Below are 13,875 nucleotides of genomic sequence, written 5' to 3'. Positions count from 1 at the left end.
TTTTCCACATGTACTATAGTTTCTTCATACTTTCCCTTCTTGGGTGAAATGTTTAGCTTACTGTAGTGAGAGCTGCTACATAGATTGTTCCAGACGGTCAGACTAGTTCTTCCTGAGGATGGAACATTAAGTGATGAAGGCTTTTAGCTACATAAGCATTGGGTTTTTTGCATGCAGTGATCTTTCTGAAGGTTGCAAAAAAGATTACTTAAACAGACCGGTGATGCTGTGAAGTTGTAGTTGTTTAATTGGGATCTTCTTTAGCTGTCCCTAGATTAAAACATTAGCATGGGACTGCTGCAGTTCTGAAGACTAAAGCAAGTGCCTAGTAAAAGTTTTATATGGGGAAGATGGGTTTAAATTGCTGCAACCAATTAGATTCACCTGTCTGGAGATGTTAAAACTAGGTGTATAAAGCAGCCAAACATGTGTTGAATTTACCACCTGCTAGTAAGAATTTATTGATTCCTTTAAGGCTGGCACTGAGGTTTCCCTTAATTTTTTACATAAGCAGCTTATTACTTGGAAAAATTTTAAACTCTTTGGTTCAATAAGCCTGAAATTTGGGGGAAGGCGGAGATTGATGCATGTTCCTGTATTAGAGAGTAGCAATTTGAGTTGATGAGTGGTAGAGATAGCAGGAAGAATAGTAAATAAATTGCCTGAATATGCTCTCCTGCCTGACAAATAAGGATCCAGTAATGATACAGTGTGTGTTACGAAGGGCTTTGACACAAGTCGACTCAGTAATAGAGGCGATTTAATGATCTTGCCCCTATTTTGCAGCTCCAGTGTGGTGGTGCATGCAGCTCTGGATGGGCACCTACTGTAAACCACATCGATGAGACGAGCTGGGTTTGAAACACAAAAAAAGGCTTTTAATCGAGCTTTGCTCCCAAAGATTATGAATATAAAACAGCAGGGTAATTCAGCAAACTATTTTTGCAGATCTGTGTAGAGGAAAGAGGCTGTTGTTCTCACCTTTTCAAATCATTTGCAAGGATTTACTTCGGACGGCGGACAACAGCGTCAGGATTTATCAGTCTAAGGTTAGTTTTACTTCAAAGTATGTAGAGCAGCCTTGATTTCATTTGTTTTGTTACACAAATTGGAAAGCAATACCACTAAGTTGCATGTATTAAGAATCTTTTGGCAAGATTGACATCTCGTTGTTACCATAGTGTTACGGTCCTTCCTCTTCCTCATGGAATTGGTGAAAATCCAGTCCTATACAGGCTACTTCTGAGCCGCTGTCCCAAATGGAATTACTGAAACGCTGACATTTTTCTGAGCTTTTTATTTTTATAATTCATAATAGCCAACTGCTCTGGCTTATGCTTTTTGGGATGGTGAACTTGTCTTGCCTCTCTGCACAGCGGTAAATTTATGGAAATACATAAATATTTCTTAGTCTGGGAGAGTCATATGGACACTTAAATCTCAAATTCTCTTTTCTTGTTACTTCAAGTTTCAAGAGATGTTCTTAGAAGTGAAAAGAAGTAGTTCACTTAATGTGTGGCCCCTAGAGTGTTTTATAACAGGAGACACAGGAAAATAGGCCTGGTTGGAGGCATCTGTGAAGTGATACTGAGAGAGAAGTAAAAGCTTGAGGAGGGGTGAAAGAATTTCATTGCTCTGTATGCATTTTGAAGTGAATTCAGATGAATCTGGAAGACCACTCTGCTTGGCAACTTGCTGTGCAATATCAGGCTGACTTTTACTATGTGTTAGATATGAATTATTAAGTTATCTGAGTCCATATTCAGTGTGCATCTCTTAATGGCATAAAATTATTCAAAGCTGAGTTGTTTCCTAGCATTAAATGCCTGGCATATTTATGATTCTTGTGCCTTTCTAGCAAAGGTGGCGACTTTCACATGTAGCATTTTCAGAAGGCAGCTGCTTTTTTATATTGCCTTAAAATATTTAGCTTGTCTCACAGCCATCTCACATGTACCAGAATCCAGAACTAGAACTGTATGTATTTAATGGGTTTAGTTTGGGATTCAGGCTAATATGTTGGGGCGGCGGGGGGAAAAGCTTGCCATGTAGTGTCATATTCCGTGGTCTAATGGAGAGAGATTGCTCGCAGGTTTAAGTGTGGCTGATTTGGGGTTAAACAATCTGCCTACTTTTTACTGCTAGTTTGGGTAAAAAACGTGATGAGTTTGTGTTTTTCTTCCCTGAAGCTTGACAACCATGTGGTTCCACTTGTGGAATCATCTTTCTAACCACAGCCTCTATCTTCTGTGCATCCTTTCCCTAAGTGTAGCACCGCAGAGGTGATGCTTTCCACAACAGATCAGTTGATTAAATGTTACAACAAATTACAGCTACCTGAAAAGAGTTGCTTTTGTCGTTCATTTCACAGTGTCAAGTCACTCTGTTTCAAGTAAGTGCCAAAACTCTCCATCTCCCTTTTGTAGAGCTCATTTTGATGTGTCTTACCTGTAAATTTGTCATCCCCAAAAGCTCTCTCCTGTATGGTGGGGAAAACAGATGTTTCTACCGCCCAGAAGATGCTTCAGACACTTGCTGCAGGAGATGGTCACGGGGCTGTCAAAAGCAATCTATGGGCAGGCTGGTCTTGCACAAGGAGATGTGTTTATAGAGCATGAAATCAACACTTTTGCACAAAGGCAAATAATTACTTACAATGTAGACTTCAGTAGCAGATTTCAAGCTTCAATGATTATTAGTAAGGTCAGGTGGAGCACATAGTGATGTCCACCTCCTGAGCAAAGTCATTCAGAACTTTTTAGCTGTTCATTTATGCTGAAAGGTTTTAAGGTGATGTAATGTTCACGCCTTGAGCTTGTCACTTCTGATAAGAATGTGTAACAAGCTGTTTTGCTGTATCTGTGTATGTGGTATGGTTCCTCAAAATCATTCTTGAATGGAAAACCTTTTTTTGACTTGCAGAAAGAGGGAGCGAAACCCCATTCCCATTATCTTAGTCTTGAATGATTATCTTGTAGTTCTCTAATGATAGCAGGATTTTTAAGAGACTTTGCATGAAGTGTCTGTAAAATAGGCCATTGTCACAAACAGGAGGGTTCTGTGAAATCTTTCTGTGCTCAGGATATGGGGCTGAAGGGCAAATAGGTCTCCGGTGGTGCTGGCTGTCCGAACTGCTCTGGTTAATGCTCCCACTCCTCAGGTCAGGGCTTTTTCTTGTGCAGTGCTGAAAAACTGTTTCCAAAGAATGGATATTGGCAATATTAATCAGATTGATTCTTCACTTATGACACAGATTAAGTCTTGAACTTCAGTCTTCTATGGTAATAAGACCAGTTCATCATCACTAATTGCATCTCTTCATTCCTGATTTCCTCGGCCTGCTTACTCCCTCAAGGTGACTTCCCCACTCACCGAGTGGGCATGTCTGACAGAACGTGTAAAAACCACTGAGCCTGAAGTAGATGAACTTTTTGTAAAAGAAATTCTGTTCCATTGCAGTTAACCACATCACAGAATTTATTAAGTCTGACTAATGTTCAATTTGTCTCATCAAACCCCACAGCGGAGGCAGTTTTTCCTCTCTGCACACCAGTTGTAAATGGTGCTCAAGGCTTGGAGCCCTCAGTCTTCAAAACATCTGTTGTTCTTCAGGGAGGTGGAAGGAAAGACAGATGTGGAGCTCAGTGTTCCTGCGCCATGGCGTAAACTGTGAAGTAGCAGTTCTGCCAGTTCTGTTGTTGCCATGAGGTGTTAACACCACGTGCTGTCAGAGGGGAGAACAATTAATACAATTGTATTAATGCAATTAATACAATTAATTACTCAGAGGGTCTATAACAAGACCTGCTAATCGCCTGCCCTCTTTGAAGTAGTCCTAGCAGTGTAAACTTTTTCTCTTGCTGTTTTATAGGACTTGGTGAAACAAACACCTAAGCAAATCGGAGGAGTTTGTATTAGTCATTCTGTTCTGTATTTTATGAACAACCATGCATTTTATTTCTTCATTGATTTTTCTTTTTTTTGTCAATGCTTAAGCAGTATTCTTTTCATACGAAGTGAGACTCATAAAAATACTGGATATAAGATGTTCAAGTCAAATTGGGTACTTCTTTATTCTGGTACGACAAGCTTGAAAATCTCTTTCAGAGAATGTCCAGCTTTGCAGCAATTTTTCTCGGTCCTATGGAGTTTCATTATAGCGAGGTCAGACTATGTGCCATAGCGAAGAGAATTTATATTTTATCATAGGGCTAACTGCTGTGCGCTTGTAATGACCCCAAAGGACAGCAAATGCTCCAAATAATTCAGTTTATTTGGAATACAGTTCTGCTGTTTTATAGGAGCTGGAGTAGATCTAGGAAAATACAGAACATTTTGGTATATTTTAATGTGATTCCTACTGGATTCTTATGAGACTGTTCAGACCCCACAGCCCTTACTTATTTTAAGCTTCCAGAAAGTGGACAGCGAAGATTTCTGGAATTCAATGTTTTCAGTGTGCTCCCAAGGGAGAGACCTCCCTGAAGAGCCTTGTGGTAAAATGAGACTCCTCAAAGTCTAATTGCCCCTTGGCCCAAGATGGAACTTATTAATTTCTCATATAGTTGAAAAGCCTTTTCCATAATTTCATGTGTTGTGCTTTTAATTTTGTCTCTTTTTGTTTTCTTCTTTGCAGCAGTGTGGAAAAGTGTGAGGACTATTTGTAATACTTGCCCTTCCTTTCTGCCCTGTCATCTCTACGCTGGTCAGCACCCATTATTTTGCATTTTTCTGTATACGATGTTTCTGTAAATATCACAGGATGAAACTTGTTTTGCAAACAGTAGGACGCAGATTCGTACCGTCTGTGATCTGTCATCACCCAGAAATTATGATAAACCAGCTGCTGAACACCTGCATAAAAAGTCACTCGAGTCTCTCATTTGTACAGTTAATGCCGCCTTTGCTCACCCTGTTGAACTGTATCCCAGGTTCTGTTGTCAGGACCACTTCTAAATTTTAATCCTGTTCTCCACTTAGCTGACAACATCAGCAGATTTAACAAGCACGCTTTTCACTGCAGTATTGAAATCAATAGAATTTACAAGGTCTAGAAAGATTCAGATAAAGATAATTTTTACATGACCTGAATGTTTGCATCAAAATGTGAAAGTTTTGATTAGATTTGAGTGAACTGCAATTTGGATATTAACAAGACTTGGTACACTCAGGTTTGCGTCATTGAGTGGAGCGATGCATCTTCTCTCTCATGTCTGCCCCGTTGTTACTTGTCTCAGAAGCTGCTTGTTTCTTAGTTTTTAATCCTGACACTGCTGTAGTTAATAGCACTTTATCACTTTTAAGGTGACAACTAAAAGTGATTTGTCACCTTGTAGGCATGTGCGATGTTTTGCTATCTACATCCCCAGCCTTGCTTTCCCTCAATTGCTCAGAAGTGTTTGTCATCTTTCAGTTATTGGAAATTTCATCTGTATTCCACAGGTACTTGGAGATAATGACCCTGAGACCATCAACCAGCTTCTTCCCTGACCCAACCAATTTATTGTACCAGTTCCTATTTTTCCCCGTTGTACCCTAACCAGGCATAGTGTTCCCTCTTGCTACACTGTCACTACGAGGTAGTTTCTTGCCATGCTACAACTTGCAGCTGCCCATGTCAAGTGGTGATCACTACTGTAGAGTATCTCTAGGAGGGACCAATGTACCTACACAGGATCAAGCCTCTAGATTCAGCATTTCAATGTCAATTACTTTATCTCTTCCTGGCCTTGGGTCCTCATCTCAGCCCAGGGTGGGGGCATGGACAAAAACCTTGGGTTGGCATGAAGATGTGTGATGTTGACAGTTTCATGCTGTATTCCAGAGGGGCAGATGTGGACCCATTGAGGAGCTTGCTTAGAAGAGGAGTATTAAACCTGGGAAGTGTGACCAGCTGGCACATACGGTGCACACAAGTATGCAGGGAGTTCTGCCAATGCTTTCCTGTGGAGGGAGGAGTGGCGAAAAACTGGTAGACGCTCTCTTACTGTGTATGTACACTTGGCACTTCAGCTCTTAGCTGGTGAGAAGTCTCTATCCGTTATTGTGAGCACAATAAGTTTTTAAGGTTCCAAATGCTTTCCATGGGATAACCTTCCCCATACGGTTGATGGTGAGGTTTTAGTCCTTAGTCTTGTGGTGTGAACGTTCTGCAAGTCATCTTTGCAACCAATCTGTGGCTTGGTTTCCTAGATGAGGTTGAAGACTAGAGCTGGGGTTTTTGTGCTTGGCTTTTTGTTCCCGGTGGGGAAAACGCAGCTTGTGGCAGGTCTCAAGGAGCGGCTCATGCTTCCTGGTGAGAACTGCTTACAGGAACACCATAATGACACAAGAGTCTCCTCCAGCTGTTGCCCAGCTGTTGTGCACTCCTCGCCACCAAGGGCAGGAATTGTGCGTGCTGCCTGCTGTACTGGGAGAATCCAGAGGTGCAAATGAAGCACGAGTACGTCAAATGAGCTGACAGGGTAAACGTGGGGAAATTGGAGGTAGTGTGGCTCTGGTGTTTTTTTGAGTAGCTGGAGTAATAGCAGTACGTCTGATTCTGAGAGGAGAGTAATTAATCCTGGCGTAGATCTGTGTGCTTGCTATTGCTGGGTGCTATGTACTGCTTGTCTGAGCAGCAGTTAAATAACTTCTGGGGACGAAGTGATGTGTTAAATGTTGCTTTTTAGTGCTGATGTTTTCAGTTTAACGTAACACTGTCAAGAAGCATCAAGGCTGATAGGAAGTTGGTAGAGAATTTACTTTAAAAATCCTTAAAATAGCTAAAAGGAAGATAGTGGTATTTCATTGCTGAAAAACAGGAAAATGTGTTTTTGCTGCATTGCTGCTAAGAAGAAGCTGTGCTGAGACTGACGTGAGCAGTGTGAAGCAGGAATCAAAGCAAAAGGTCGGCTCCTTCAGAGCACCACCTGAAGTAATTGTAAATGTCTTATTGAAAACAATGATTTTCGAAAGCTGTCATGGTGATTGTTACGGGTACTGTTGGTTGCCCAGTGACTGGGAGGCAAGCAAGAAGTTTCAGCACTGAAGTACGGAGTGAAGAGTGTGGAAAATAAAATAGAGAAATGCTTGTGATTCTATTTGCTTTATTGGAGTTAGCAGGAACTATTTTGCTCGAGCAATGTTTAAGTATTACGTGAGCATGGTATTGTTCCTGGTAACAGGAAACAACTAGGGGAAAATAACCTCTGAAAATACCTGTAAGCCTCTTAAGTTGTCCCTACAATCCTTTTGGCCTGAGTCTTTATTCAGCAGGTGAGCTCCTGCATCACCGGCCACACTTCAGGGACAGGTTGTTAAACCACAGCTGTGATGTGAGCAGGACGAGCTGCCGCAGTGTGTCTGGGGACCAAGTCCTGTCCTGGCAGGTGAATGACACCGGGAGATGATTTGACATCATTAGGTCTGATTTTTTGGCAGGTGACGTTGTCCTTCTTGGTCAGATTGTGCCCGCTTTCAAACTTCAGATAGGTGAGGTTTCTGTAATTTTATGTGTAGCTTCTAATGATGGATAAGGGGTCAAGAGAAAAGCTAAAATACAGAGGTTTATTTTGTGTACCTTTCAAAACTCATTGGTGAAAAAGCAATTTCTAAGTTTGATATGCAGCTTGCTATGGGAAGCTCTCTATCTGCTGACATAAAATACAACATCTCAGTACCTGGCACACAACTAAATGGGAATTATGGTTTTTATTTTGGTTTTTGAGTCGTATCTGTCACATAGCTTGTCTGTGGATTGTATATAGTTTTCAGTAGCAGTAAATGTTGTGGGTGTTTTACCTTTTTGGAGCATCTTGGAATAGTGATATTGACCTTTCTGAAGTCAGTGCTTTTCCAGGCAAAACCCATATCACTTCTGTTAACTATTACGAACTATAACTCTTGGCAAGATTTCAAACTGCCTTGCTCATCCTACCTCAGAAAACATAATGCAGTCTCGTCTTGTGCCTTTCTCTATCATAAAGTGCAAGGCATCCTTGTCGGATAGTTTGCACATTGGAAAGTTCTAAAGTTGATTGGTTTTCTCTTAATTTGTCGGTCTTATGGAAAATGTTTAGGCTTTTTCCCTCGGGAATCTGGCAGGTGAGTTTTGTCCTGCCCTCACGCTAAAGATTGTTGCAGCATTAGCAGCCATCCCCTATTTTATACCAGTTACACCAGCTTGTACCACGAGTTACATCAGGGTTTCCCAAGGACCCAGTGCCCATCCAGGTAGGTTCCATTTTATGGAGCGTGCAAATTGTTGTAGGTCTTTCATAATGCAAATCATTATAAATGCTGATTTTTTGTTTGTTTGTCTGGTTTTTGTTTCTTTGTTGTTTTTTTGTAAACTAAACAAAGTCAAATTTGCAGTCACACATTTGCCAGGTCCACCTGTGTGCAGCACCAAGCTGTTGTGATCTTGTCCTGGTTGTCTACGTGATGTGAATGTCGCTCTGTGTAGTATTTTTGCGTTGAGGATATATGGGATTTTTGTCGTTTATCTTTAATGAGATTTCTGAGTTTTTCCTAGTATGGCCAGTATTCAAACTATTTGGAAGTTGTGTTCAGCTGAGCAATCCTTGATTGGCTTAACATTCCTATAATCTGATCAAGAGTTTGTAGTTTGAGTACAGGGAGTTCATGGAAATGATGGAATTACTAGGTTTTGTATCCTGCATTTTTATTAAATCTTAATGCAGATTAGTCAAGTGTTGCTGAATATGCAGCATAATCTGTAAATTTAATTGGTAAATCAGATTTCAGAAATGGTGTTGTGAAGTGTGTCCTTATAGGAAACCACTACAGCTTGTGTGTGTTTGCTCCTGTTAAATGGAGTGTGGATACATGCGGACACCTGGAAGGTTCTGTATTAAATGTCTGTTTCTCAAATTGATCTCCAAATGAGCCTGTTCGCTCTTCCTTCATTGAACCTAAGGCTGCTTGTACTTAAGACAGGTTCAGGTAGCACTGGATGCTGTGGAAAACAATGTCCACCTCTATGGATTTCATCCTTGGAGCTTCCACCAGGAGCTGCGGTCAAAAACCAGCTCTTGGAGCCACCATAAAATGCCACATGTACACTGGTTCCTCAGGAAAGTTCACCTGGTTTTAAGTTTCCAGAAAGTATGTGAAGCAGATAGGAAAGGTGGGAGGGGTGGGAAATCTTTAATCTCATTTGGAATGGCAGTTCAGAGATTACTTTTGCCTACATTTTCCTACCTGATGTATCTGATGTCAAAGCCTCAGTCCAGGTGAGTAACAGGTTGTGTCTCCCGTCCTGACCCGAGGGCAGCCCAGGGGGTGATGTCTTGTCTGGGAATTTTATAACGCTTTGCTGGATGTTAAAGCAAGCTCAAAGAAACATGCCTGTCGCTTGAGAGGGAGCACAAGGAGGTTTCTGATGCAACTAAATGCCTTCAGGAGCTTATTCCACTGCTTTCTGCAGATCCCAGAGACACGCTGCTGTGTGGGAAATGGAGCATTTCTGATGGGAAGGGCTGTGAGCATTTTGGTGAACAGAAAAAATGAGAAAGCTGTTGTGGGCAAATTAAAGCAATGGCTCCTGTCCTGAAGTCTGAAACGAGACCAGCTGGGTTTTTAACCGCAGAAAGAAGAGACTGGAGCTGCTGTGCTATCATAAGGTGTGTGAAAACCCCAGGAAGAACTCACTGCTTGGTGCTTGTGCCAAGACTTTGGAAAGATGCTCTGCGTTTGGAGGCCTGGATTGAATTAGTTGAATAGTAAGTTCAGAACAGCAAACACTGGAAGACCATAATATTATTTCCAAGGGAAAGTGAAGAATAAAGTGTGAGGTGTTTGGTAGATACTGATGACCAAGCTGAATGTCACGTTGCCATCCTCAGCTGATGTCTTCAGGCTTTAATTGGCTGATCTACCAGGATAAAATTGTGCTACGGGTTTTTCAGCAAATGAGGTTGAATTAAACTTGTTAGCTCAACGAATTTAAAGAGAGGTAGAAAAGCTTCAGTTGAAGCACTGCTCTAGCACTTGATACAAAAAGCTTTCTGCATTAAGAAGTACACAGCCAGGTAAAATCTCTTAAATGCTTAAGCAGTAGGTTGTCCTGTCCACCAAGGAGCTGCATGCCTGACGTTCTGCAGGGAACATATTTGTTCAGTCTCTCTACAAGCAGCTGCCAAGTGTCCCTGGGTGTCCTGCAGAAAAGGCTCTGCATTGTGTCCGTACATGCTGCCTTGTTCAGCTGGTTCTGGTCTAGCTGTGGGTTAATGGTCTAGCTGTGGGTTAATGGTCTGCCACGGAGTAAGGACTGATCCAGAAGTGCCCACAGTACTTGTGGCTCTTTCTGAAGGAAGCGGGCAGATTATTTCCTTGGCCCAACGTGTGGTTTTCTCATAGAAATAAAAGCACAAATCTGAACACGTGGATTTCAACGCCACTCGTGTTCCCGGTGAGAAAGGATGATGACCAAATGGTAACATCATGGCATTGTGCAGGAGACCTTTAGGTCTGGTTCGAACCTGTTGTTTGGATCAGAGTCACAACACAGCTTTGAAGACATACTTGGCTTTTTTTGTCTTTGAAAGCACTTAATCATTCCACATGATGTGCTGCCATTTAGTCCTGTGTTGCCTTTTAATAGTTCCTGAAATGCTGAAGGTATGGATTATGCTAATGTAACTTTTAAATTTTTGATGGGCTGAAATAGCTTAAAAAATTAACCTTTTGAAAACACTTGGGTAGATCGCATGACAAGGCTTTTAGCAGCTTGCTTTTTATAGTAGTACGCTATCTCCTGTTCCAGTAAATGAAGTGCTTTACCCAACCCAGGTTATGCTCATCTTCCTGGCCTGGGTCAAATGCCTCCAGCTGATGTTTTTCATTAGATCATCTGAAAGTCTCAGCTGTTTTCATGCCTGTATGAAGGACGGAGGCTGTTTGCACTGTGTGGGTGTTGTACCAACTTGTTGTTCAACACATGCTAATAGAGCTCTGGTAAACCATGGTGCAATAGGACTTGATATCTATTTATTTATGGAGGGGTTATCTACATTTACCATGGATGGTCCCACCATCATTAAAACCTAGGCTTCTTGCTGCAATGAGAGGGGTGATTCCTCCCAATTTCTGCCAGACCTGGCTTCTCTCACGTGGTCTGCCTTCTGAAGCATCTCATGTGCTCTAGGTTTTGGAAGGCTGAAGAGAAGCTGGTTATATATACGTTTCTTATTTCTGCTTTGCTGTGGCACCGATTGTGACAATGAGGTTGCACCCAAAGTGCACACACTGGAGGCTTCCACTGAGAACACCTCATAAATAGAGGAATGGTTTCTGTTTGCTGTGTCTTCTCCTGTTGTTTTTCTGGATTGATTTGTCATCTTTGGCAGCTCACTGTATGATATAAATGCAAGATATACTTGCTGAGGTGCTGGGGTAAATGAAGAGACCTAGGATGGAACAGATGCCCCCTATTAAGTCTCCAAAGGCCATAGCTTCTTGGGTCTGATTATAGCACCTTAGTTTTTGTTGTTTTGGTTTGCTTTTTTTTAAAGTGTTTGAACAGTGTTTGAAATGTGTACAGCATTATGATTAGTGTATGCACTTCAGCAAATCTTTTTGACTTGAGTACAGAAAACTCTTGGCTTACATCTCCATCCGTTCTTCTTTTATTCTGGCTGGAGCCAGGCACACTAAATAGTGATTAAACAAAAGATTAAAATTCCATTTTTGTGCATTTGGCATTTGAATGCTGATCAATTGCTTTGGCGGCGTGTTAAGTAACAGCATGGTAGACAACAGAAGGGGCTTGTTTACAGCAATCTGTCTAAATCTATTTTTGATGTATTGCTTAATATGCCTTTCCACTTTAATTCATTTTCAGTTTTTAAAAAATGAAGGATGGAAACAGACAGGCGATTAGTTTAAGATATTGCTGGGGAAGTAATCACTCCTTAGTGGTAAACAACTTCCAGTTCTTGAGGAAAAGAAACTGTGCGTGAGCTGAAATAGAACTCATGGGCTTGCTGTAGAATTTAATGGATAAGATTCGATGGCTCGTGCGCTTTCATAGCTTGACTAAGTAATCATGATGAATTCTTCATGCTTTGAAATCTCCTTTTGGCATCATTGTTTTTTACAACTGTCCATTTCAAAAAGTGAAGAAATTTTTGCAAAATGAGAAGCAAAGGTAGAGCAAAACAGAAAATTGCAAAGGCAATAGCCATGCTGACCTGTTTTGTAGGGACAGAAATCCAGATCTATAATGCAAATTTACCCCAACAATGCGGTGTTGATAACTGCGCTGTTCAAACGGTGGTCACCTTATTCCACAGTTAAAACACAGGCAAGGGGGGATGTACTGGTGAGGTTTGGAGAAAAATGTTGTGCCTTCTGCTATACAACTAGAATTATTGAGAAATTAGCATTGAAGTGCAAATTGACATGCAGTACAGCATCACAGGTAAGACGTAGCTCCCCACAATGAGATGCTTATTTAATAGTTAAAGTCAGTCCTAGGAAATTTGCTGTGTTTGGCAGATTGAGATATCCCAGTCTAGAGCATCTGTTGAAGGGGTATCATCAAGTTAAGCAATTTGCATAATTGAGTCAAATCCCATGCAGCATCCCTGAAGGAAACCACTAAAAAAAGCAACATTCTGGTCCCTGTGTGCTGTGTCTGGATTCCTAGAGCTCAGACATCTTTTACAAAGAGGGAAAAACTGACATCAATGTCATCAGCCTGCCCATTTTCCCAGTGAGAGAGACTTTGGGCGCTGAGATGCGCATCTTCCCTCTGCCCGTGATGGCAAGCTCCCCACAAATTTACACACTGCTCCGCTAATAGTGATGACGTGAGCATAAAAATCGCAGTCGGGAGGGGGGAGGCAATGTTTTGTCATTCACACTGACTGTTTTTGGTGGTCTACTGGAATTATGCTGGTCTTGAGAGTGTGATTCTTAGCAAGAAATGCGATGCTAATCAGCCCGCTGCTGCTGCACCTTCCCTTTGGGGCCGTGCAGATCGGGCGTGCTGGCAAGGTCACTGAAGCAAAGACGCTGATATTAATTTTCTAGCACTGAAAGTCACTTCAAAATTAAGATTCAGACATGGTTGTTAGAACCTGTCAGTGACTCAGAGCAGACTTTTCAGATGTGTTTTAATAGCGACCTGCAAAACCAATATAAGTGTTAAAAGTTTGCTTGCAAAGGATGCAATTAGAAATACTCAACCCCCTTAATATTTACTCAGGTTGAATTAAGTTTAATGGAACACTTCTGAATTGGATTGACTAATATAACTTCTCTGCCAAAGACCAAAAAAGCTCCAGAATGCAGCATGTCTGTCATGATCATCTGCAGCAACTTCTAGCCTTCAGGATTTTAAAAATCATTTAACAAGAGGTATGTCGATCCAATGGAGATTAATGTTGTGCTTATCTTGTGTGAATCTTGTTTAGTTTTAGTTGCACAGGGCACTAGCATCACGAGCATTGCAGGCAGAGGAACAGATAAGTCACCCTACACAGTCCTCATTTTACATTACCAGTGCAAACATGAAGAAAAGTCAGTCTTTCTAAGTCTCCAGGACTGACAGCTAAGGAAGAGGCTCTTTACAGGACTTAGGGATCAATAACTCATATTCTGTGTGCATCCGAAGTCCAACACTACAGTTTGGAAAGGTCTAGATAACTAATGCTTGTACTCCATAGTTTCCCCTCTTGCTTAGTTTAGAGTTTACACGACTGAATTCTTTCTTTTGGTGTGTGTGCTGGGTTCCTACGTGTAGAGTGGGTGTCGTGAGCCTTTGAGTCCCAATGTGTATGTCTCTTTTTTACACCTAGCCCCTAGACACTCTTACAACACTCATCTTCAGCGCTGGGTGGGACTTCTGCAGTAACTGCTGGTAAGGTG

At 41.5% G+C, this 13,875-nt stretch overlaps 1 protein-coding gene across 1 annotated transcript in view; it reads left to right on the top strand.

Annotated features, from left to right (window-relative positions):
* The window catches only part of GALNT10 (polypeptide N-acetylgalactosaminyltransferase 10), a gene marked incomplete at both ends in the record, with an annotated part of 78,312 nt that overhangs the window by 21,707 nt on the left and 42,730 nt on the right, over positions 1 to 13,875 (top strand). The gene's annotated exons all lie outside the window — the stretch shown is intronic.

This window comes from Nesoenas mayeri (genome assembly GCF_963082525.1).
Source record: "Nesoenas mayeri genome assembly, chromosome: 14".
Taxonomy (NCBI): Eukaryota; Metazoa; Chordata; class Aves; order Columbiformes; family Columbidae; genus Nesoenas; species Nesoenas mayeri.
The sequence above is the reverse complement of the archived record's forward strand: the minus strand, read 5'-3'. Positions and strand labels throughout refer to the sequence as shown.